This window comes from Apodemus sylvaticus, chromosome 5 (genome assembly GCF_947179515.1).
Source record: "Apodemus sylvaticus chromosome 5, mApoSyl1.1, whole genome shotgun sequence".
Classification (NCBI taxonomy): Eukaryota; Metazoa; Chordata; class Mammalia; order Rodentia; family Muridae; genus Apodemus; species Apodemus sylvaticus.
In genome coordinates this window covers 88,402,445-88,427,181 of record NC_067476.1, presented here as the reverse complement: position 1 = coordinate 88,427,181, position 24,737 = coordinate 88,402,445, and positions in this window count along the sequence as shown.

Here is a 24,737-nt window from a genome sequence, read left to right as displayed (position 1 = left end):
AGGGTCTTTTTTTTTAAATTTAACCTATGAGTTTTTCTATTCAGATCTCTCAACTTTAAAACCAAAGATACAAGTTTCCTCCTTGTTAAGCATGTAGCCTTGCTAGCTTGGAGTGACATCTGCAAAAAAAAGTTTGGACCTCAGCTTAGCATTATTGGGGAGCATAGGAACCATTACCCGGTGGGCCCTATGGGAGGAAGTGGAGCCATTGAAGGCCTAGAGGAGCATATGGGGCCTTGCCTACCCTACTCCCTAGCCACATATGAACAGTCTCTTCCCCAGCACATTCTCTGCTGTAATTTTAATAAGTAATAGGGCTAAGAGATTTTGGGCTGAGATTCCAAAAGCCTGAGACCAAATCAACTAGGAAACTAACATAAAGCAAATGAGTAATTGTTCAGAACTAATCAGATCCAAGTGACCCTAGACTCTGTGCTCTTAACCTCTGCTTGATCCTAAGAGAAAAGTCCCATGGTCAGTCAGGGGATGGTGTGAAAGTAAAAATCCAAAGCCAGGAAGTAGAACAGATGCTATACAAGAAACATAAGACCCTTGAGAACTCCCAGGGTCATCTAAGGATCAAGGATGAGATTGCTTATTATGGGTTGCTCCACTGGCCTGTGAGGTAAGGGCTTGATCCATTCAAATTTAAACAAGTAAAAAGGAGAGCCAATTTTTAACAGATCTCTGGATGCTAGTCTGTCTATTTTAAAAACTCAAAGAGGATACATGAGTGACTGAAGTCCAACATCCCAGGTCAGTTCAGATGTTAACTTGAATTTCACCAAAGGTCTTGAGCAGAGAGAGGTATGTCTAAGACACCGATGCTTTCCACATAGACAGAAGATGCTAATGCCAAAAGCTGGGATGGCATCAGAGAGAACACACGAGCAATTTTTGTTTTTTGTGAGCCGTGAGGGAAGAAGCCATTTCGTTTTATAGAGGCCTATCTATCAATTACTTTCAAAGACACAGCTAATACTTAGATATAAACAGAAAAAAATGATGGTCAAGCCAGTCAGACAGGTTTTGATTTTGTCTGTCTGAACAGGACTGAGAAGATAAAACTCCACATTATTAAGTTCGGTTCATCACTTCTCGGCCTTTTGGCTAACATCAAGTGTAAACTCGGTTCATTTGCATTACACACACTGCTTGGCTTTTTTTAAGGAGTGGGAAATCCACATAATGGCCATTTTTCTCCTTATTGATTCTCTAAGCCTGGCATTGCAATCACTTTTCACTTACCACAATGGGAAGTCTTTACATGAAAATGGTGCCTATCAAAGGTAAAAAGTTAAGGCTTGTCATAGAGGAAATGAGACAGTCTAATCAAGGCATTTAATCCTGATTAGGACATCCTGGGTTCCTGGGTCCCTGGGTTCCTGCCATCTTCCCCCTCTTGCCCTTTGTACTTAGTAATTCACCAAGTGAGTTCTCCTAAAATTCTGTTTTACTGATAATCTCTTATCTACACCTACAATCTCCGACTTTCCCAGACATTTTGATATTGTATCTAAAAATAGAAACTGGCCCTGAGGATTGGGCGTGGGGAAGGCACAGGTGAACTAAGTCTTCTTTAAGATAAGCTCAGACAGTATATCAAGGGTTCCATCTGTTCACTCCAGGTTCTTTACTCTTTGTCCTACACATGCACCTTGCATCTATAGTCTCTGTCTGAGAAATTATACTCCTAAGCAACTACAAGACGCAGCCAAGCTGAGTGTCTGGCATGTGTCCCAAGTATGTACAAAGAGAAATCACATGACCTGAGAAAGATGTGCTTCGTTTAGGTGGCATTGTGCTGAGCCAAACTGGAGCCAAGAGGAGGGAAGAGTATCAAAGTGAGAAAGGGGCTTTTACAGAGGCTCCAATTGAAAAACAAAGAAGGCTTTTGGAGTGTCACATCAAGAGCCATGGAATGGTGCCCAGGGCTCCCAAATACTAATTTACTTTTCAGATTGTTTGGGCTTTAATTAGTGAAGCCTTGCCCGAAAGGATTAAAAATCTTGAACTCTGAGAAAGAACAATTTTGCAAGGGCAAGTGGGAAGAAGGCTGAGTGGATACAGAGGACAAAGCAGCTCAGAGCTCGTGTAGTCAAAGATTAGAACTGGAAGCCCTAAAATGGAGCTGGTAACTTCATCTACAAGAAAGGTTCAGACTAACACTGCGTCCTACATTTAAGTGTGAAAGCAACCATCGAGAAGAACCATCCTGCTGTGGTTTTAATCTTTCTGTATTAATCACCATCAGTGGCTCTTATCCCCCCTGTCTTCATTATTCTACACTAGCTAAAGTCTAAGCTTTTTTGCATCTAAATTCTATTCATAGGAAAACTGCCCCTCCACACACACTTTACAACTGTGTCCATGCACTTCCTCTCTCTGAAGATCTCTCTTAATCTGTAAATGGTTGATCCTGTGTTCTACTGTATCTACATACAGTCACCTGTCACTGAGCACATTGTGTTGCAATTATTTTGTAACATGATTGCAAAAGAATGCAAAGAGAATAAGTGGTGGCTCGGATGAGGATGGATAGCTCCTCAAATGTTTGAACACTTGCTTCTCCGTTGGCAGAATTGTCAGGTTTCATAGTCAGGGTTTCTATTCCTGCACAAACATCATGACCAAGAAGCAAGTTGGAGAGGAAAGGGTTTATTCAGCTCACACTTCCACATTGCTGTTCATCACCAAGGAAGTCAGAACTGGAACTCAAGCAGGTCAGGACCAGGAGTTGATGCAGAGGCTATGGAGGGATGTTTCTTATTGGCTTGCTTCCCCTGGCTTGCTCAGCTTGCTCTCTTAAAGAACCCAAGACTCCCAGCCCAGGGATGGCACCACCCACAAGGGGCCCTTGATCACTAATTGAGAAAATGTCCAGCTGGATTTCATGGAGGCACTTCCCAACTGAAGCTCCTTTCTCTGTGGTAACTCCAGCCTGTATCAAGTTGACAAACAAAACCAGCCAGTATATTTGGAAAGGATTAGGAAGTGTTGCCTTGATGGACAAGGTTTGTCACTGTGGATGGGTTTTGAGGTTTCAACAGTCTACTGAAATTCCCAGTTTGTGCTTTCTGTGTTCAAGCTGTGAACTCTCAGTTGCTGTTCCACAGGAAGTTGTCTTCCTGTCTGGTGCCACGTTCTCTTCCATGGCTGCCACTCTCTGAAACAATAAGCCCCAAGTTAAATGCTTTCTGTCATAAGTCACCTTGGTCATAATTTTATCACAGCAATAAAAAGTAACTAAGATAGTATTCACACACACACACACACACACACACACACACGCGCGCGCGTATGTGTGTGTGTGTGTGTGTGTGTTTTAAATGATATTAATATTTCAAAGCACCATTGTACTAACCAAATAGTTTATGAAACCATTGCTAATAACAAGTCATTCTTGATTATTTATACATCCTTTATCTACTTAACTTGTAGTAGCAACTAAGAAATTTTATATTTATTATAATCTTGATTTTCTTTCCAAAGTATTTGGATCCTGAATAAGATACTATGCAATATGTTTGTTTTGAATTTAATATATGTTTTTCTTAAATATTCATCTGTATTGATGAATGAATTATGCATTTTCATTGGGGGGAGGTAGTGCCCTCAGGGGGTGAAAATTGGATTGAAAATATAGAAAATTATATTCCATAAAGTTTTATATGTATATATAGAGAGATATAAAATCAGTTTATAAATGCACAGAGTATAAATATACAATTTATTGCATCAAAATTTCATGTAAGACAGGTTTTTAAGAAATAATTACAAAGTCAGAAGGGTCTCTGCTCTTGGGGTCCTCTGGGGCACCCCTAGCTGTCCTAGGCAGCCTGCCATCCCCTCTGGACCTCCATTCTCCTGCCACTTCTCTTCCTGCCTTCATTAGACCTGCAGATCTTGAACCATACAGATCTGCTGATCCAGAACCATACAGCCCAAGGATACCCATCAGAAGCCTGCCACACCAGGTCCATCAAGGTTAACCCATGTCCCAATACCTACTATAACAGGAACAACCAGCCATCCAGATGGCTAAATGCTCTCAAAAGAACACAATCAACAAAAGTCAGGGTAATATGATATCTACAAAGCACAGCTACCCTACTACAGTAAGCTCTGGATAGCCTAACACAACTAAAGCATAAGAAAATGAACTTAATGTCCAAAAGCTCAGAATACCCAAGATACAACTCACAGACCACATGAAGCTCAAGAAGAAGGAAGACTAAACTGTGGATACTTTGATCCTTATTGGAAAGTGGATCAAAATACCAATGGCTCACAGCCAACCAATAGAATGAGCATACGGTCCCCAATGGGGCAACTAGAGAAAGGACCCAAGGAGCTGAAGAGGTCTGCAGCCCTGTAGGAGGAATAATAATATGTACCAACCAGTACCCCCAGAGCTCTCGGGGACTAAACCACCAACCAAAGAGTACACATGGAGGGAGCCATGACTCCAGCTACACACATGTAGCAGAAGATGGCCATTTCAGACATCAATGAGAGGAGAGGCCATTGGCCCTGTGAAGGCTTGATTTCCCAGAATAGGGGAATGCAAGTCCAGAAATTTGGGGAGAGGAAGGGGGAGAGGGGAAGGGATAGGAGTTTTTTGGAGGGGTAACTTGGAGAGGTGATACCATTTGAAATGTAACTAAAGCAAAAATCTAATAAAAAAAAAAAAGAAAATGACCTTAAATCCAATCTTATAAATATGATAGAGGCTTTCCAAGTGGATCAAGGACCTCCTTGTAAAACCAGACACACTGAAACTAATAGAAAAGAAACTGGGCGAAGACCCTTGAGAACATGGGCACAGGGGAAAAGTTCCTGAACAGATCACCAATAGCTTATGCTCTAAGATCAAGAATTGACAAATGGGACCTCATAAAATTACAAAGTTTCTGTAAGGCAAAGGACACTGTTAAAAGGACAAAACGGCAACCATCAAATTGGGAAAGGATATTCACTAACCCTACATCTGATAGAGGGTTAACATCCAATATATACAAAGAACTCAAGAAGTTAGACCCCAGGGAACCAAATAACCCTATTAAAAAATGGGGTACAGATCTAAACAAAGAATTTTCACCTGAAGAAATTCAGATGGCTGAGAGACACCTCAAGAAGTGCTCAACATCATTAGTCATTAGGGAAATGCAAATCAAAACAATCCTGAGATTTCACCTTACACCAGTCAGAATGGCTAAGGTCAAAAACTCAGGAGACAGTAGGTGTTGGTGAGGATGCAGAGGAAGAGGAACACTCCTCCACTGCTGGTGGGGCTGTAAGATGATACAACCACTTTGGAAATCAGTCTAGCGGTTCCTCAGAAAACTGGACATGACACTTCCGGAGGACCCTTCTATACCTCTCCTGGGCATATACCCAAAGGATTCCCTGGCATGCAATAAAGACACATGCTCAATTATGTTCATAGCAGCCTTATTTATAATAGACAGAAGCTGGAAAGAACCCAGATGCCCCTCAAAGGAGGAATGGATACAGAAAATATGGTATATTTACACAATGGAATACTACTCAACAATTAGAAACAATGAATTCACAAAATTTTTAGGCAAATGGTTTGATGTGGAAAATATCATCCTAAGTGAGGTAACCCAATCACAAAAGAATACACATGGAATGCAATCTCTGATAAGTGGATATTAATTAGCCCAGAAGCCCTGAATACCCGAGGCAGAAATCGCATAACAAATGACTCCCATGAAGAAGTATGGAGAGGGTCCTGATCCTGGAAAGGATTGATCTAGCATTGGAGGGGAATATAAGGACAGAGAAAAAGGAGGGAGGTGATTGGAGAAGGGAGGGAGAGAAGAAGGTTTATGGGACATATGGGGAGGGGGGATCCGGGAAAGGGAAAATCGTTTGGAATGTAAACAAAGAATATAGAAAATAAAAATATTAAAAAAAAAGAAAGGCAGAGAAAAAAAAGAAATAAAGAAAAGTCCCTTAAAGAAATAAAAAAATACATATGATCAAACAATTATAGCTCATTAAAGAGTAAACAAATAAAACCCTTAAAGATATAGAGGAAAGTTCAACTAAACAGGTGAAGAAATTAAAAAAAGAAAAAGAAAAAGAAAAAAGAAAGAAAACAAAACTATGCAAGATCTGAAAACAGAAACAGAAACAATAAAGAAAATACCAAGTGAGGGAATCCCGGAGATGGAAAACCTAAGGAAGTGAAGAGGAACAATAGATGCAAGCATCACCAACAGAATATAAGATATTGAAGAAAGATGCTCAGGCATAAAATAGAAATAGAAAATATTAACAATAGAAAAATTGATACATCAGTCAAAGAAAATGTTAAATTTAATATATTCTTGCCAGATAGTGATGGTACATGCCATTAATCCCAGCACTTGGGAGGCAGAGGCAGGCAGATTTCTGAGTTTGAGGCCAGCCTGGTCTACAGAGTAAGGTCCAGGACAGCTAGGGCTACACAGAAAAACCCTGTCTTGAAAAACAAAACAAAACAAAACAAATAAAACAAAATATTTTCGACACAAAACATCAAGGAAACCTGGGATATTATGAAAAAAACTAACCTAATAGCAATAGGAATTGAAGAAGGTGAAGATTCCCAGCTCCCAGACCCAGAAAATATTCTCAATAAAATCATGAAAGAAAACTTTTCCAACCCAAAGAAAGAAATGTCTATAAATATACAAGAAGCCCGTAGAACACCAATTAGACTGGACCAAAACAAAATAGTACTCCTGGCACAAAATAATCAAAACACAAAATCTACAGAAAGAAAGAACATTAAAAGCAGCAAAGGAAAAAGGCCAGGTATCATACAAAGAAAGACCTATCAGAATTATACCTAACTTCTGAAGGGAGACTCTAATATCTAGAAGGACATGGATAGATATCTTGAAACCTCTAAAAAACAAAACAACAACAACAACAACAACAAAACCACAGTTGGTAACTTAAACTACTAAGTCCAGCAAAACTCTCTCATTTACCATAAATGGAGAAAACAAGATATTTCAAGACAAATACAAATTCAAACAATATCTATGCACAAATTCAGCCCTACAGAAAATACTAGAAGGAAAACTCCAACCCAATGAGGATAACTACAGCCAGGAAACCAGAGGAAATAAGTAATTCCATACCAGCAAAAATAAGGAAAACACACACACACACACACACACACACACACACACACACACAAAACACTACCAACATGAAAATAACAGGAAAAAATAACAGGAAATAACAATCACTGGTCATTACATCTCTCAGCATCAATTGACTTAATTCCCTAATAAAAAGACACAGGTTAACAGAAGGGATGTCAAAATAGAAGTCATCACTCTAATGCATACAAGAAACATACCTTAGCAATAAAGATAGACATTACATCAAAGTAAAGGGCTGGAAAAAGTTTTCCAAGCAAATGGACCCAAGAACCAAGCTTGAGTAGCCACTCTAATATCTAATGAAATAAGATTTCCAAACAAAATTAATCAAAAGAGATAGGGAATGACACTTGATATTCATCAAAGGAAAAATCTACCAGAATGATATCTTAATTCTGAACATCTATGCCCACATTTGTAAAGGAAACATAGCTAAAGCTTAAATTTCACATCAAACCCCACACATTAATAGTGGAAGACTTCAATATTCTACTCTCACCAAATGACAGGTCAGACATTTATAGAATATTTCACCCAAACATAAAATAATATGCATTCTTTTCAGATTCTTCTCCAAAACTGACCACAGTCACAAAGCAAGCCTCAATAGATATAAGAAAATTGAAATACCTTGCATCTCATCAGACCAGCATGGATGAAAACTTCAACAACAACAGAAATACCATAAAGCCTTTACACTCGTGGACAACTCTCTACTCAATGATTTCTAAGTCAGGAAACAAAGAAAGAGAGAAATTGAAAACTTTTGAGAAATCAATGAAAATGAAGGCACAGCATGCCCAAGTTTATGGAGCACAATGAAATTAGTGCAAAGAGAAAAGTTCATTGTTGTGGATTTGGTTTAATGCTTGCATTCTGAGTTTCCAAATTGCATGAGGTCCCATGTATGAGATACTGAGGGTCCCTGTCCCAGCTAGTTCTAATTGGTAAATAAAGTTGCCCTTGTAGCTAATGGTTGGGCAGGGAAACAGAGGTGGGACTTTAGATTTTCTGCGCAAGGGAACCAGGGGAAAAAGAAACATTTTAGAATTGCTGTGCTGGGAAAGCAGGAGCGTCAGGACTGAGGGCTGCAGGAGAAAAGGCACACAGCCAGGAAAGAGTGGCCCCAGGGACCCCTACCCAAATGGGTTTGGGGTAGCAAAGATGGACTTTAGACTTTAGCAAGTAATAATTCAAGAATATTGGAGGGGAGGTGTTAGCAATGTGGAGCTTTGGGAATGGCTCAGCCATTGAGCTGATTTAAGCATATTAAATAAAAGGCTGTGTGTGTGTGTGTGTGTGTGTGTGTGTATCTTTCAGAAATCAAGAACATTGGGCAGGTGGCAGTGAATGTGCACTGACTCCAGCAGGGTGATTTGAGTAGAGATAAACAATTTATGGAACAGTTCATAGCACTAAGTGCTTCCAAAAACAAATTAGAAAGTTCTCATACCAGCAATTTAAAAGTACATCTGAAAGCTCTAGAAAGAAAAAAAAAACAAGCACACAAAAGAGAAATAGAAGGCATGAAATAATCAAAATCAGGGCTCAAATCAATCAGTTAGAAACAAAGAAAACAATACAAAGAATTAACGAAATCAAAATCTGATTCTTTATCCATTCCTCCTTTGAGGGGCACCTGGGTTCTTTCCAGCTTCTGGCTATTATAAATAAGGCTGCTATGAACATAATGGAGCATGTGTCTTTATTGCATACCGGGGAATCCTTTGGGTATATGCCCAGGAGAGGTATAGCAGGGTCCTCTGGAAGTGTCACGTCCAGTTTTCTGAGGAACCTCCAGACTGATTTCCACAGTGGTTGTACCATCTTACAGCCCCACCAGCAGTGGAAGAGTGTTCCTCTTTCTCTGCATTCTCACCAACACCTACTGTCTCCTGAGTTTTTGACCTTAGCCATTCTGACTGGTGTAAGGTGAAATCTCAGGGTTGTTTTGATCTGCATTTTCCTAATGACTAATGATGTTGAGCACGTCTTAAGGTGCCTCTCGGCCATCCAAATTTCTTAGGTGAAAATGTGGTATATTTACACAATGGAATACTACTCAGCAATTAAAAACAATGAATTCACAAAATTTTTAGGCAAATGGTTTGATGTGGAAAATATCATCCTAAGTGAGGTAACCCAATCACAAAAGAATACACGTGGAATGCAATCTCTGATAAGTGGATATTAATTAGCCCAGAAGCCCTGAATACCCAAGGCACAAATTGCATAACAAATGACTCCCATGAAGAAGTATGGAGAGGGTCCTGATCCTGGAAAGGATTGATCTAGCATGGGAAGGGAATATAAGGACAGAGAAAAAGGAGGGAGGTGATTGGAGAAGGGATGGAGAGAAGAAGGTTTATGGGACATATGGGGAGGGGGGATCCGGGAAAGGGGAAATCATTTGGAATGTAAACAAAGAATATAGAAAAAAATATTTAAAAAAATTTATAAAGTTTAAAAAAAATCTGATTCTTTGAGAAGATCAATAAGATAAAGAAACCCTTAGCCAACAATGGAAAAGACAGAGAAATAGTATCCACATAAACTAAATGAGAAATGAAAAGGGAGACATAGCAACAGACGCTGAGGAAATTCAAAAAATCATTAGGTCTTACTTCAAAAGACTATACGCCACGAAATTGGAAAATTTTTAACAAAATGGACAATTGTCTAGACAGATATTACTTACCAAATTTAAATCAGGATCAGGTAAACTATTTAAACAACCCTATGACCTCTAAAGAAATAGTCATCAAAAGTCTCCTAACCAAATCAAGTCCAGGGCCAGATGGTTTTAAAGCAGAATTCTACCAGACTTTCAAAGAAATGTTAATACCAACACTCCTCGAACTAGTCCACAAAATAGAAACGGAAGTAACACAGTCAAAATCATTCTATGAAGCCACAGTTGCCCTGACATTTAAGCCACAAAGACTCAACAAAGAAACAGAACTTTAGACTGATTTCTCTTATGAACATTGATGCAAAAATTCTCAATAAAATACTCACAAACCGAATCCAAGAACACATCAAAAATATCATTCACCATGATCAAGTGGGCTTCATCCCATACATATAGGAATGGTTCAATTTATGAAAATCCATCAATATAATCAATCACATAAACAAACTAGAAAAAAATCACTTGATCATATCATTAGATGCTGAAAAAGTCTTGGACAAAATCCAACACCCTTTCATGTTAAAAATATTAGAGAGATCAGGGATACAAAGCACATACCTAAATGCAATCAAATCCAATAGCTAACATCAAAATAAATGGAGAGAAACTTGAAGCAATTCCACCAAAATCAGGGACAAAACAAGGCTGCCCACTCTCTACCTAGCTACTCAATAGTACTTGAGTTCTAGCTAGAGCAATAAGACAATTAAGGGAGATAAAGAGAATTCAAATTGGAAAGAAAGAAGTCAAAGTATCCAAGGTCTTCTTACTTGCAGATGATATGATAGTGTTCAAAATAAACCCCCAAAATTCTCCCAGAGAAGCCCTACAGCTGATAAACACCTTTAGCAAAGTGGCTGGATACAAAATTAACTCAAAGAAATCAATAGCTTTCCTTTATACAAGTAAATGAGTCAAGGAAAAGAAAAGAAAAAAAAAGAAAAGAAAAGAAAAGAAATTAGGGAAGCAACACCCTTTACAATAGCTATGAATAATATAAAATATTTTGATGTAATTCTAATCAAGCAAGTAAAAGAACTTCAAGTCCCTGAAGAAAGAAATTGAAGAAGATATCAGAAGATGGAAAGATCTCCCATGTTCATGGATAGGTAGGATTAACGTGGTGAAAATGACCATCTTACCAAAAGCAATCTACAGATTTAATGCAATCTCTATCAAAATTCCAACACAAGTTTTTATAGACTTTGAAAGAGCCATTCTCAACTTCATGTAGGAAAACAGAAAACTCAGCATAGCCAAAACAATCCTGAGCAATAAAAGAGCTTCTGGAGGAATCACTCTCCCTGATCTCAAGCTCTACTACAGAGTAATAGTTATTAAAAATTGCAGGGTATTGATACAGAAATAGACAGGTTGATAAATGGAATTGAGTCAAGAGCCCAGAAATAAACCTACACACCTATGAACACTTGATTTTTGATAAAGAAGCCAAAAGCAGTCAATGGGAAAAAGAAAGCATCTTCAAGAAATGGTCTAACTGGATGTCTACCTATACAAGAATGAAAATAGATCCATATTTAGATCCAGCCTGCACAAAACTCATGTCCAAGTGAATCAAGGCCCTCAACATAAAATTTTATACACTAAATCTCATCGAAGAGAAAGTGGGAAATAGCCTGAATGCACTGGTACAGGAGACAACTTCCTGAACAGAACAAATTGGCTCAGGCTTTAAGATTAACAATTGAAAAATGGGACCTCATGAAATTGCAAACCTTCTATAAAGCAAAGAGCACTGTCAATACGACAAAATGACAGTCTACAGATTGGTAAAAGATCTTCAACAACCATACATCTGACAGAGGGCTAATATCGAAAATTTATAAAGAACTCTAGAAGTTAGATACCAACACCCAAATGACCCAATTAAAAAATGAATTACAGAGCTAAACAGAGAATTCTCAACAGAAGAATCTCAAATGGCAGAGAAACACTTGAAGAAATGCTCAAAGTCCTTAGGCATTAGAGAAATGCAAATCAAAACAATGGGTCCCCTTACACCAGTCAGAATGGCTAAGATAAAAAACTCAGGAGATAGCACATGCTGGTAAGGATGTGGAGCAAGAGAAACACTTCTCCATTGTTGGTGAGAGTTAAAACTTATATAACCACTTTGGAAATCAATTTGGTGGTTTCTCAGAAAACTGGGAATAGGGCTACCTCAAGAGTCAGCTATACCATACTGATGGACATATACCCAAAAGATACTCCACTATCCTTCAAAGATACTTGCTCAACTATGTTCATAACAGCTTTATTTGTAATAGCCAGAAACTGGAAACAACATAGATGGCCCTCAACTGAAGAGTGGATAAAGAAAATGTAGAATACTATTCAACTATTAAAAACAAAGACATCATGATTTCTCAGGCAAATGAATGGAACTTGAGAATATCATTATGAGTTAGGTAACTCAGTCCCAAAAGGACATGAATGATATGTACTTACTTGTAAGTGGATATTAGCCATAAAACACAGGATACCCATGATAAACTCCATGGACCCAAAGAAGCTAAACAATAAGGAAGGCCCAAACAAGAATGCTTGAATCTCACTCAAAGGGGGATAGAATAGTGATAGGAGGAAGGAAACTGTGTGGGAGAGGGGAGAGGAAGTAAATAGGGGAGGGAGGTTCGTGATCAGGTATGGGGAGGGAGAGGAGAAATGGACAGATGGTCAAGAGAATGAATGAAAATGCAACTGATGGCAGAAGGGGTGTGTGGGGCATCTTCAGGATACGACAGAGACCTGGGATAAGGGAGGCATCCAAGAATCAATGGGGTTGACCTTAGCTATGACTCACAGCATTGGGGATTTGGAACCTGAAGATGCCACACTCATGTAGCCAGGCAGGAATCCCCATGGAGCTATAGGGACACCAGCCTATAAAACTTTTGACCCAACATTTATCATGTCCACAGGAAATGCAGGGACAGGGATGAAACAGAGGCTGAGGGAATGTCCAGTCAATAACTGGCCCAACTTGAGACCCATTCCATGGGCAAGTATCAGTATCTGACACTTTTAGTGCTACTCTGTTATGTTTGCAGACAGGAGTCTAGCAAGGCTGTACTCTCAGAGGCTCAGACCAGCAGCTGACTCAGACAGATGCAGAGTTCTACAGCCAACAGTGGATGGAGCTTGGGGACTCATGGGGAACAGTTTTGAAAAAGATTTCTGGCCCTGAAGGAGATAGGAACTCTACAGGAAAACCAACAGAGTCAACTAACCTGGGCTTTTGAGGCTCTCAGAGACTGAACCAACAACTCTACCCAGGTTGGACCCAGGGCTCCCCACATACATAGCAGATGTGCAGCTTGGTTTTCATGTGGGTCCCGAACAACTGGAGCTGGAATTATCCCAAAAGCTGTTGCCTGTAGGTGGAGTATGTTCTTCTAGCTGGGCTGCCTTGTCTGGCCTCTGTGGGAGAGGATGTGCTTAGCCCCGCAGAGACTTGATGTGCCAGGGTTGGGGGATAATGAGGAGGTGGGGCCCACCATCTCAGAAAAGAAGGGGAGAGAGGATGGGGAAGGGTTTTAGGAGGGGGCAACTGGGAAGGAAGGCAGTGAGAGAGCTGTAAAGTGATTTAAAAATAAGTCAGGATGTAGTAATGGAAAAACCAACACATAGGCCAAAAGCCCCAGTGTAGACCTTGTGTTCTCATGGTTAGGTTCATCTTCCTATACTACTAGTCCATAATTACTTTTTTAATTTATGTTGCTGGCTATATGAGTTGTTTCCAATTATTTTATTTATTAAGAAAACATTGTGCCCACAGACATGAAAACCTGTATAAAATGTAGCAATTACTTGAAAAATACTATAAGCTGAAATTCACAAGAGAAAAAATAGATAACCTAAGTAGGTGTATCTCTAGCCTAAAAATTGAGTCAATTACCAATATTTTTATAAAGCAGAAAGCAATCTGGCCCAGATGAATTTCTCTAACAAATTCTATAAATATTTAAGGAAAAATTGTATCAATTCTAACCCTTCTGCAAATTGAATATTCCCAATCCACCTATGAGGCCGGCAATGTTCCAATGCCCAAACTAGATTGCAAGAAAACAACCAGCTAGTAGATGTCATGAATATAAACAAAAGCCTCTGAATAAAATATTGACAAATCAAATTTAACCGTGTATAAATAATTTTACATTAGGTGTAGAATTTATCTCGGGTGTACTAGGAACGCTCCATATTAAAAGTTGATCAGTGTAACTAACCGCTCAATATACTAATGAAGAAAGTCACATGATCATACTAATAGATTAAAAAACTCATTTGACAAAAACCTAAGTCTTTGTTCTAATAAAACCTCCCATTAAACTAGAAATGAAGTAAAGCTGTCTCAGCTTGACAACAGCAAGCAAACAAACAAACGATCAATAAATATCAATCTTGTAATGAAATCAAGAGCAAAACAAGATTGTTTCAAGCCACTGCCAATTTTTAACAACAGACTAATGCTGAGACATGAGAAACAGAAATGACATGTAGAGCCTGGAAAATAAGAAATCAAACTGACTTTGTCTATACACATAACTATCCGAGCAGAAAACATGAACCAACTGATAAGGTGTCTAATTTCTACTCAATTTTGATGTGTACCTAAAACTGCCTTAAAAATAATTTCCATTAGAACCATTCCACAGACATATTTGCACACATTCATTGGTGTATATGTACTTCACTGAATTCAGGAAATGGCCAGAAAATGAATGGATTTTTGCATGGTACATACTTGTCCAGGCTATATATCAGAAGGGTTCCATTCCCATAGCAACATTCTATATCTTTATCACACTAGAGATGGGCACACAATAAAATGCCATTATTCTCTTGATTTTCAAAGGCAAATGTATTACAGGTTTAACTCACAATTAGCTGGGTCCTAATTAAAGGAGACATCTTTTCATCTGCTAATATGCCTACATCAACACACATTTCTTATCTGTAAATGTTTATTTCTTTTGCTACTTTTATGTTGCATTGTTTCTTTATTAATGTTTTGAACATTATTTCTTATAGCTAGTATATCTTAAGATGTCATTTCTAGTGTGTGTGAGTCACAGTTTTGTTGTTTTTATTTTTTTAACTCTGATAGAATTTGGTAAATACAGTTTCTTAGTTTTAATGTCACCAAATATATCAATCTATTCCTATATTTTCTTGTAACTTCTCCTATTGTTAATATTTTAATATTCTTTCCTAGATTTCATATTAATTTGATTTATTTACTCAAAGTTCTTACTTTTCTGTATTATTTCCCTTTTGTAGAAGAAATAGATATGGCATTACATTTCCTTCAGGAAATTATTGCTTTTTTATTATTTTTAAATTGTAAATATTTTCAGATTTCTAGTGAAAATTGTTCTCTTACCCAAGAGGATTTTTTTTTCTTGAGTATGAGGTGATTTTAATCTTTCTTTTGTTAGTGATTTCTTACATATTGTGTGGTTGTTGGGCATGTGGTCATATGATGGTTTTTGAAATTTGTTAAGACTTCTTTTATGGCCAAAAGTGTGATCTGGGTTCCATGTATGCTTGGATAAGATATGTGTTTTCTATGTCCTTGTGTGGTGAACTATATGTCTTCTAGATGAATTCTTAATTATGTATCACAAATATTCCATATTTCTCCCCTGACAACATGAGCTATCAATTACAAAGCTATGTGTTCAACATCTGATGGTGATCTGTCCATTTTTTCTCTGAAGTTGTATTGATATTTGTTATATGATATATTTGAAGGTTATTGGATATGTAAAGCTTATAATTATGTAACTTTTTTATCTGACTGATGCTTTTTGTCTTAAAGTCTAATGGTCACACAATTACACTATCTTTCTTTTTGCCAATGTTTATTTGGACTGTCAAGTCAGAGTCTTGAGTAGAAAAACAGAAAACACATTAAACATCTAAACAGAAGGAATTTAACCCAAGCATTGAGTTGCACAGATGACAGATGACCTGAGAAATTCAATAGGAAGTGGTTTAAAGATTGACAATAGTGAGGGGGTGCTACCATTAGTAGGGGAGGGAAGCAAAGGAACGGGGTGGGGGTGGGGGCAGTTCAGGATCATTGCCATCCATCCAAACTGAAGCAATAGGAAAGAGGAGCCACAGGAGCAGGTCATACCCTTGGTCCTGGGAACCGCCTGAAATGTATCAGTGCAGCTCAAACTCTTGGGAAGTACCTCTACTATCAATCAGTCTCAAGTCTTAAGAACCAAAGTTAGACAGAAGCCATCTGGCCCAGGAAAGGCACCATTCTGACTGGCGATGACATCACTTTGATCGTATCAGTGGGACCCTCCACCCTGGCTCCTGTGCCCTCCTGACATGTCCCTAGTGTACTTCACGCATTTGCTTTGAGCATAATCACTGGGTAATTAAAGCACACCAAGGGCATTTTAGGTTCATCATATTCTTTCTTTGCAGCTCCCTGGAGGAAATCTTGTCACTAAAACCAGGGTGCCTTATCCATGGTCACCATCCCCAGCAGAGTCTTCGTTCATCACTCGGGCTCTGTTACCTCTTGTTTCTCCAGAACTGGAGACAAAATCCACTCATCTGTGAGATAAGCAGGGTCCAGAACTTTTTCAAGTTGTTTGTATTCCAATGTTTTAGACCCGGCTACTACGAACAGTATACAGATGGGTTCTGCTTTTATGCCCAGCTTAATCCTATTTGTTTATTACATTTCTTGTGAATCAGTTGGTTGGTTGCTTTTGGAGGCAGGGTCTCATGTTGCCCAGGCTATTCTTAAAGTGACTGTAAGGCTACAAATGACCTACAACTTCTAATCCTCCAGCCTTGACCACCCAAGTGCTGGGTTACACATGGCTTTCTATGTATTTATTTGTCTATTTATGATTTTGCTAGAATTGCAAATAAAGAATAGTTTAGCAAGCTGGGACCCAACTTGAACTGTACACAGGTGATACCCCTTTCTAGTAAAAAATGCACTTGGCAGCATAGGTCCTTACCTGCATATACCACACACAGACAAAATGCACTTAGTAACCATGATGACTACATAGGGCCCACACCTACATAGAGCTATATACATACTGTTCTCTAAAAAGTGGAGTAAGTTTCTGCTTCCCTAAAAACAATAAAATTTAGACAGATGGTATTGGATCATGTTTTTGCTGTATCTGAGTAGAAGAAAAAAGTCAACCCATCCAGAACTGATTGTAGGTGCATGTACTGTAAGGCAAAACTATGCCCTCAAGAAAACTTTTGAGAGATAATCACCTATTTACTGTCTCATGCCTGTGCAAAATTGGGGCCACATGCATTGTGGGAGTGGATGTTTGCAGTAGATTTTATATCAATGATCAATCAAAATAGGGAAACATCCTATTGCCCCCCCCCCTTGTTCCTTTAGATGCCATACAAAGAAACTTCAGATAGTAACCTGGGGCCCTTTGGGATTTTCTTTTCTACTCGTTTAGATGTTATACAATTTACCTTTAGATAGCACTCTAAAAATGTGCCATGTATTTTCCTTTAACAAGCTGTAAATATAAATGTCTTCCTTTTCCACGTCTTTCCAGATGTCCTTTCTCTTATTCCCTCCTCTTCTCTCCCCATTTCTTCTCCTTCTGTTTTTAATTCCGTTTTCATGATTCCCACCATCCCTCACAATTCCCACAATATCCCTACCGAGGTGAGGCCTAGCAAGATCAGTGCTTCTCCAGGGTGTGAGTGCATCAGGGCGCACATAGAAGGAGGGGATGAGCAGGCCCGGCCCAATTTGTCATAGGAACCTGGAATAGGATGTTGAGCTGCATTAGGGGAGCAGGTGTTTTTGCGGATGCCTGGAACAAGACGCTGGAACCTTTTCAGAAAAAGTGTGAAAGCATCAGAGAAGAAAAAGGTTATGGGGTATGTCAGGGTTTGTGGAGATGGGGGCACATTCTCTCTAAAAGGGACCTCAGCAGAACAAGAATGTATCCATGTATGTAGGGCTAAAGTGACAGGAAGAGAGAGACTCTGGTTCAGGGTGCTGATGTGGAAGGCAGCTAGTAGGGTATTGAAATCCCCCTTCTGGCCAGGATATGGCTCTACATGAGGAGTTGGAATCAGAGCAGGGTAAGAGAAATCCTGTGGAGGTTGGAAAGAAAGAACAAGATGGTCCTGGAAAGATCCTTTTTATGCTATAAAATAAGCAAGTACTCAGAGAATGACTCAAGACAATGAAACCAGCTTGACGGGACTCCCATTGATTAAAGCAAAGACAATTTGAGCAACAGCATAATGAAATTAATTAGGATTATACCCATTTAGTTAAATAACTCTAAATTTAAAAAAAAAAAAGCATGGAAAATCAAATGAGAAACCCAGTTGAGTCGTGTTTGTACTCCTAGCTACTAGAAACATTGAGGCAAGAGAATCTCAGGAACTCAGAAGAAGGTGACTTAAACTATAGGGTAAGTTCTGGTCTCAAAATAGAGGCCAGTAGGTTGGCTTGGTGGGTAAGGCCTCTTGTCCTCAAGCCTAATAACCTTTTAGCCTATAACTGAGTTTTTAGCAAGTTGTCCTCTGACTTCCATATAAGTGCCATGATATATGTGAACATGCATGCCATGCACAGACGCACAAGATAGATGGATAGATAGATGATAGATGATAGATAGATAGATATTATAGATATAGATAGATGATAGAAGATAGATAGATAGATAGATAGATAGATAGATAGATAGATAGATGATTGATAGATAGGTCAGAGGTAAATAGGTGGTGGAAGACTATTTATTCAGTTTCATAACTTCTTTCCAAGAGAGCCATTCAGAAAGAAACCATATGTCAACCTTAGGCTTCCACACATACCCCAACAGGCATGAACTCAAACCCCATGTCTGCATATGTACACATACATATGTAAAAAAGCAAGAGAATTAGGACAATTAGGACAATTTGAGTGGGCAGCAGGATAAAGGACACACTGTGTTCAAGTTGCTTCATTTGTTTGTTCATAGAATAACATATGGAAGGACTCAGATGACAGGGCCCCAGGTCTTCATATTCTCAAGTGGTTTAGGAATGGGAAAGTTGCCTTTGGTGGCACCACAATGTCTCTGTAATGATTATAGAAAATGGCATTTTCTCTGTCCTGTAAGTCACCCTCTTACGTTCGCCTCTCTACTTGCTTTCATGCCATTTTCCATGGTTTTCACTGCATCTTTGTTATAGTCCACTGCTCATTCACACACCAATGCTGATTTGTAGTTCTTCACATCTATATATTTTCACTGCTAGAAGTTGCTTCTGAAGCTGTGGATTTTTCTCTGGGTATTACTTCAATTCTCTCAGAAAAGAAGTCCTATCATCACCTCTTAGCAAAGGGAGAGCTATTGGGGTAGAAGCTGTGGTTTTGCTTGTTTTCACCTGAAGGGATTTGTACATAGTCTTCCTTGGAATGTATAATTTGAGAGATTACAGCATTTTAGGATGACAGTGGTCTTCTCTGAGCACTTTGAAGCTCTATCTGTCTTCTAAAAACATGCTCTTGTCAGAATGATTGGGTCTTTGTAGTTCACTGTCTTTAACGCTGCAGGTTTCAAGACTTTCACTTTGTATTTGGTCTTCAACAGATAAAGATGAAATACACTGAACGTTTTGGCTCTTTTGGTTAGTATCTTTCATACATTCTAGAAAGATCTGCCCATTGTCCCACTGAATATCATCCACCCTCAGTTTCTCTTACTAATTCTAGAATCCCAGAAGTCTCCACCGTCACCATCTATCTTCGTCTGTTCCAGTTTCCTTCAGTTTTTGTGTTCTGTACATTTTCATTTATATCTTTAGTTGTTTTAAACATACTAAACTCCATTTTATGTGATGTTGTCAGGTGACCCTCTAACATCTGTACTCCTGGTCCATTAGACTTTATAGTTTGTTGTTAAGTTGGTTTTCAGTTATGATCGTTTGTCCCTCATGGTCATTGTTGCTATAGCATCTGTGGTGCAGAATGTACGCCTACACCTACGGTATTGCTCAAAGGCTTCCATTTCAAGCTTATTCATCCAAGTAACATTTCCCATTTTTTTCTGTCTGACATCTTGGGAAAATTTCATTTTCACCTATGGTTTGTCTGTCTGAAGTCTGAGATAGTGTGTAGATTCTTACAAGAGGCTTTTCTCTCCTTACTACCCAGAGACAAGGCTCAGAAACCCATGCCTTCCCACAATGCAGCCTGGATCTAGCATCAATTCTTGTTTTTCTAGCTTACATGCTGGAAGTATTATTTTATAAGGCTTTATGCAAGGGGTCAGAAGTTCTTCTGTCCTTTCCACTTCTGTTCCCCTTCTATTTTATACACCAAGGAAAACTTTCAAGCAGCGTTTACTTTGAAAGGGGAAAAGACCCCCTCTTAATTATCCAGGTCCAATTGGTCTTTACCACTCTAAAGTAGCAAGGTCTGGGAATCAGACTTGATGTGAATTAAAGAAAAGAGAAACTCTGCCCTAGGCACTAACCAAAGGAAAATATGACAAGATTTCACACTTCCAGCATGAAATCTCTCATTTTCCTTTGAACTTCTATGGCATCAAAAATCAGAATCTAAAGAAAATATCAACAAAAAGTAATTAAGCAAGGAAACAAGATAGCTACTGTACGAGAGCAGGCCATAGAGGGTACTTCTCCCAAAACTATCAAAACTGATGCTCACACCCACCTCTCTGTATGAGGGTGTGTGGGAGAGAGCAGAGGCACAGAAAATAGACAAAATCCCCATCCTCTTTAATTTCTCCAATTTCCAAGTTTGCTGACAGTTTATTTACAAAACTAACTTAAGCCAACTATATTGCAGATTTTTTTTGTTGGCAAGAACAATCTAGGGCAGGTCTGCAGCGTCAGAGGGACCAGAGTACGCCAGCATCAAAGATGAGTTGTTTCTGAGCTGAGAGTAAGAAGGCGACAAAGGAGAACTGGACTCTGTCTCTCTGCAGCTCCTTGAGGGAAGCTGAAAGCTGAGTGTTAGAAACTCTGCCTCTGAGTTCCCCAGGTACTTACATCAGGAGCTCTACCTGCTGCAGGCCCCCATGGTCGCTGCTTAAACAGATTCAAACTCATTTTTTCTTGGTCTTGTTAGTTCTCTGCAATTTACTCTTATTGTAGGCTAGAGTTCAAAGTCACTTCTTTGATAACTACATCTATACGACATATACATATATATAAACATGTACACATATACATGTATATGTTAATAGATTTTTTTCTCATTCTACTTCTGTTGTGGACCTCTGTTTGAACAAAGAATTTATAATGATGAAAGAATGTTTTTACCCTACATGAACATGCAAGAGAAGAAAACAAAAAGTAGAGATTTGGAGGACTGTATTAATAAAGCTTATCATACAGATTTAGTCAAGGAACATCAACATTACACAGAAAATAAATAGGCACAGGCTCTGAGCCTAGACTGGGTTATTTTCTAGAAATGAGATTTTAGATCAGATCCTTTCTGAACTTAATTTTTCATCTGTAAAATAGAAAAAAAGTAGCACTTGCTCTGTTTTGAGAAGTTCCTGGGATAATTTGGGTAAAATGATTTCAAATGGATCAGACACATCTAGAAACTCTTTCAAAGAAAGAGTTATAGAGACAGGTGGCCTGACCCAAACCTTGAAGGAGGGCAAACACTCAGAGAATGGGAATGTTCGCATACAGATATCTTTGCCTCCAGACTCCAGAGAGACAAAAGGGATTCTAAAGTCAATTCAGGATTCAGTTTCTTTCCCGACTTGAGGTTTATACCCGCAAGAAGCTACAGTTCAGACTGCTTGATTCACTGCCTGGGCTAAAGCCATGAAATCACAGCTCCACCTAGCTTATTGACTATTAAAAAATAAAAGCATGAGAGCAAATTTCAGAGTTATAATTTTTTTTTATTCTGAAAAGCAGGACATCACAACAGGATTAAATGTAACAACCAGTGTCGGAGTTTATTCCACACTACTGAGCCCATGATTTTTAATTTTTAACTTTTATTAAAATAGTCATTTCCCCTAGGGTTTCCTCCTCAAACCCCACACCGGAGTGTTGCTGACTTGCTTCACCTCTCTCTGTAGCTACCCTTGGCCCTGGGTAGAAGAACACATCTCTGATTAAAGGTTACATCCCGTGAAGACTAACTGTAAAGGCCAGTCCACAATAGACAGAGAGACAATGCATTCTTGTTCAGAGAAGCCACCAACAGTGATGACAAAAGCCATCAATGGACTGGGGTCAAAGATCACCAGTCCCTCTGCCCCTCCATTCTTCTTTCAGCTCTCACTGGAGTTCAGAGGAACTCAATCTGTGGTCTGAAATCCAATCAGAGCTCAGCTACTCAGACCTAAGCCAAGGGCACCCGGAGAACAAATGCAAAAGGCAAAACAAAATCTTACCAGGTCTTCGGGGAAAGTAATGGAGGTTGTGGGAATGTGGTGCAGCCACCCCAAGGGTGGGAGATTTTAGGGGAATTGGTTCCTCAAACTTTAGGAATGAGGATTAGCCTAAGAGCATACAGGCTCTGGCCAGCCAAGCAGCAGCAGAGAGAAAGCTCTACCCATCTCCAGGTGTTAACAAGGACAGTTAAAATACAGAGCCACCCAAAACTGGGAAATGTAGCCACAGAGGTTGCTTTTCACAAGACTCCTTTCCCACCTATGTTTTGTAGAGAACAGCATTGCCTTCTCCCTTGGAGGAAACAAAACAAAACAAAACACCCAAACCCTAGTGTTTCTGCTGTTCTTAAAGCCCCCAGATACTATCTGTCCTGAATGCAGCTGCAATCCATCTTTTCTGGTGCTGCTTCTCTCTTTGTGCTGTTGTCTGCAGGGAGAATGGCTGATAGTATGAAAGCAATGCCTTTTGATTACTGTAAAAACACCCTGCCATACCATGTGACCATCACCAATTTGGTGCACAATCTGTCATGATAGTTACTATCCACCAACCGGGCCTCTTGACAGTATGACAAAAATAATTGTATTCTTTTGTTGCCTAAGAATGCCTTTTCTTGGCTGAAGGCACTAACCTAGCTATGTGAATTGTCAGCACATGGTAGAGAGAAGCCTAGGTGGTCTGTACTTGAAGTAGGATGGAAGTTGGGAAGTGTATTCACAGTCTAAGCCTTGCCTTGGAGAAGTCCTTGGCAGAAGGAAAGTCCAGTTCAGGACATCCATGAACTAGCCAGGGGAAACCTAGCAGCCATATTAGGATGGATGTCTTCTACATGTACCTGGGCGGTCCCTCTCCTGCCTTTAATGTGAATGGGTAGCCTGTCTTTAAAAAAAAATCATCTCTGGACTGGAGAGATGGCTCAGTAGTTAAGAGCACTGCTCTTCTGAAGATCCTGAGTTCAAATCCCAGCAACCACATGGCAGCTCATAACATCAGTAATGAGATCTGACCCCCTCTTCTGGGGTGTCTGAAGACAGGTACAGTGTACTTACATATAATAAATAAATCTTTAAAAAAATACATGTTTAAAAAATTCATCTTTTTCCTTGGTGAGAATTAACAGTAGTATAACAAGTTCTGACCATATAGCCTATACTACACTAGAACTCTCTGTACAGCCCAGTTTGCTCTCAAACTCACAATTCCCCTGCCTCAGCTTCTCCAGTGCTAAGATTAGTGACCTCTACCACCACAACTAACCAGCAGTTGGCAGACATTATGCTCAATTTAAACTATATTTCATGGCCAGAATCAAAACTTGAGGTTGAGATAATTATATTAATTTTTGTGTATGATAAAATTGACACTCCCATGATCCTCAGAGCTGGCTCTCTGGGAAACCACATCCAGTTGGAGCTCTACTGTGCTCCTCAGGTGAGGGGTGGGGCCAGATTTTCAACTCTAATGACCTTGGGGCCAGCTCTCCTGTCTGTTATTGGCAGGAAGAGGCAAATGGGGTGGGGGTGGGGGTGGGGGTATCTTGCCTATGTCACCACATGGCAGACAAGTTGCAGGGCCAGATCTCTCAGCCTCACATCCTCGGTACCAGCTCATCCTCACTGCTACCATTAGGGTCAAATGTGCTGCCCAGATGCACAAGGTGCAAGACCTGCTCCCCTGAGTGCTGTAGCAGGGCCAGCTCTTCTGCTCTCATGACCCCATCAGGGTCACCACAGGTGGCTAGGGAAAAATGAAGGGGAGGGGATCTCTCTCTCTTTCTCTCTTGCTAATGCCATTACCTAGCAGACTGACTTTCGCAGACTCTCTGTCCTCAGGGCTGGGATAACCACCATTTCTACCCTTTGGAAGCCAAACATTAGAGACAACAACCAACCAGATAATCAAAATACATTACATTACATTACACGCACACCCCCCCAGGGCACTTTTTTCTCCCAGGGATAAATGTACGCACTGCTTTCATTTTCATTCTTCAATTCAAAGCATCCATACCCAGGTAGGAAAGTGATGTTTGGGTTTGTAGATGTCTGTTTGATGAGGACAGTGATTTGTTTGAGTTTTGAACCTGTTATTCAGGATGTTTCCTTATTCAGTGTAAGGTCTGATGAGGGTCAGGTATAGTTCCTCTTGAGATATGGCCTAAAAATACTTACATTTCAGGCTGAAGAGCAGAGGTCACCCTCTTGCTTCTCTGATGGCACTCACGCTGCCACAGTACCGAGTATCGGGCATAGGCCTGGGGGGTTAACAGAAAACACAGACACAGGTCATCCTGTAAGGAGAATGCCCAAACTTTACTGAGAGACCAGCAATATATATATACTAGAGGCCAGGGAAGGGAACAGGAAAAAACAATTACAGCCATAGGTTAGGCACCTGTGGAAGTCCCTACCACACTGGGCAGGAAGGCA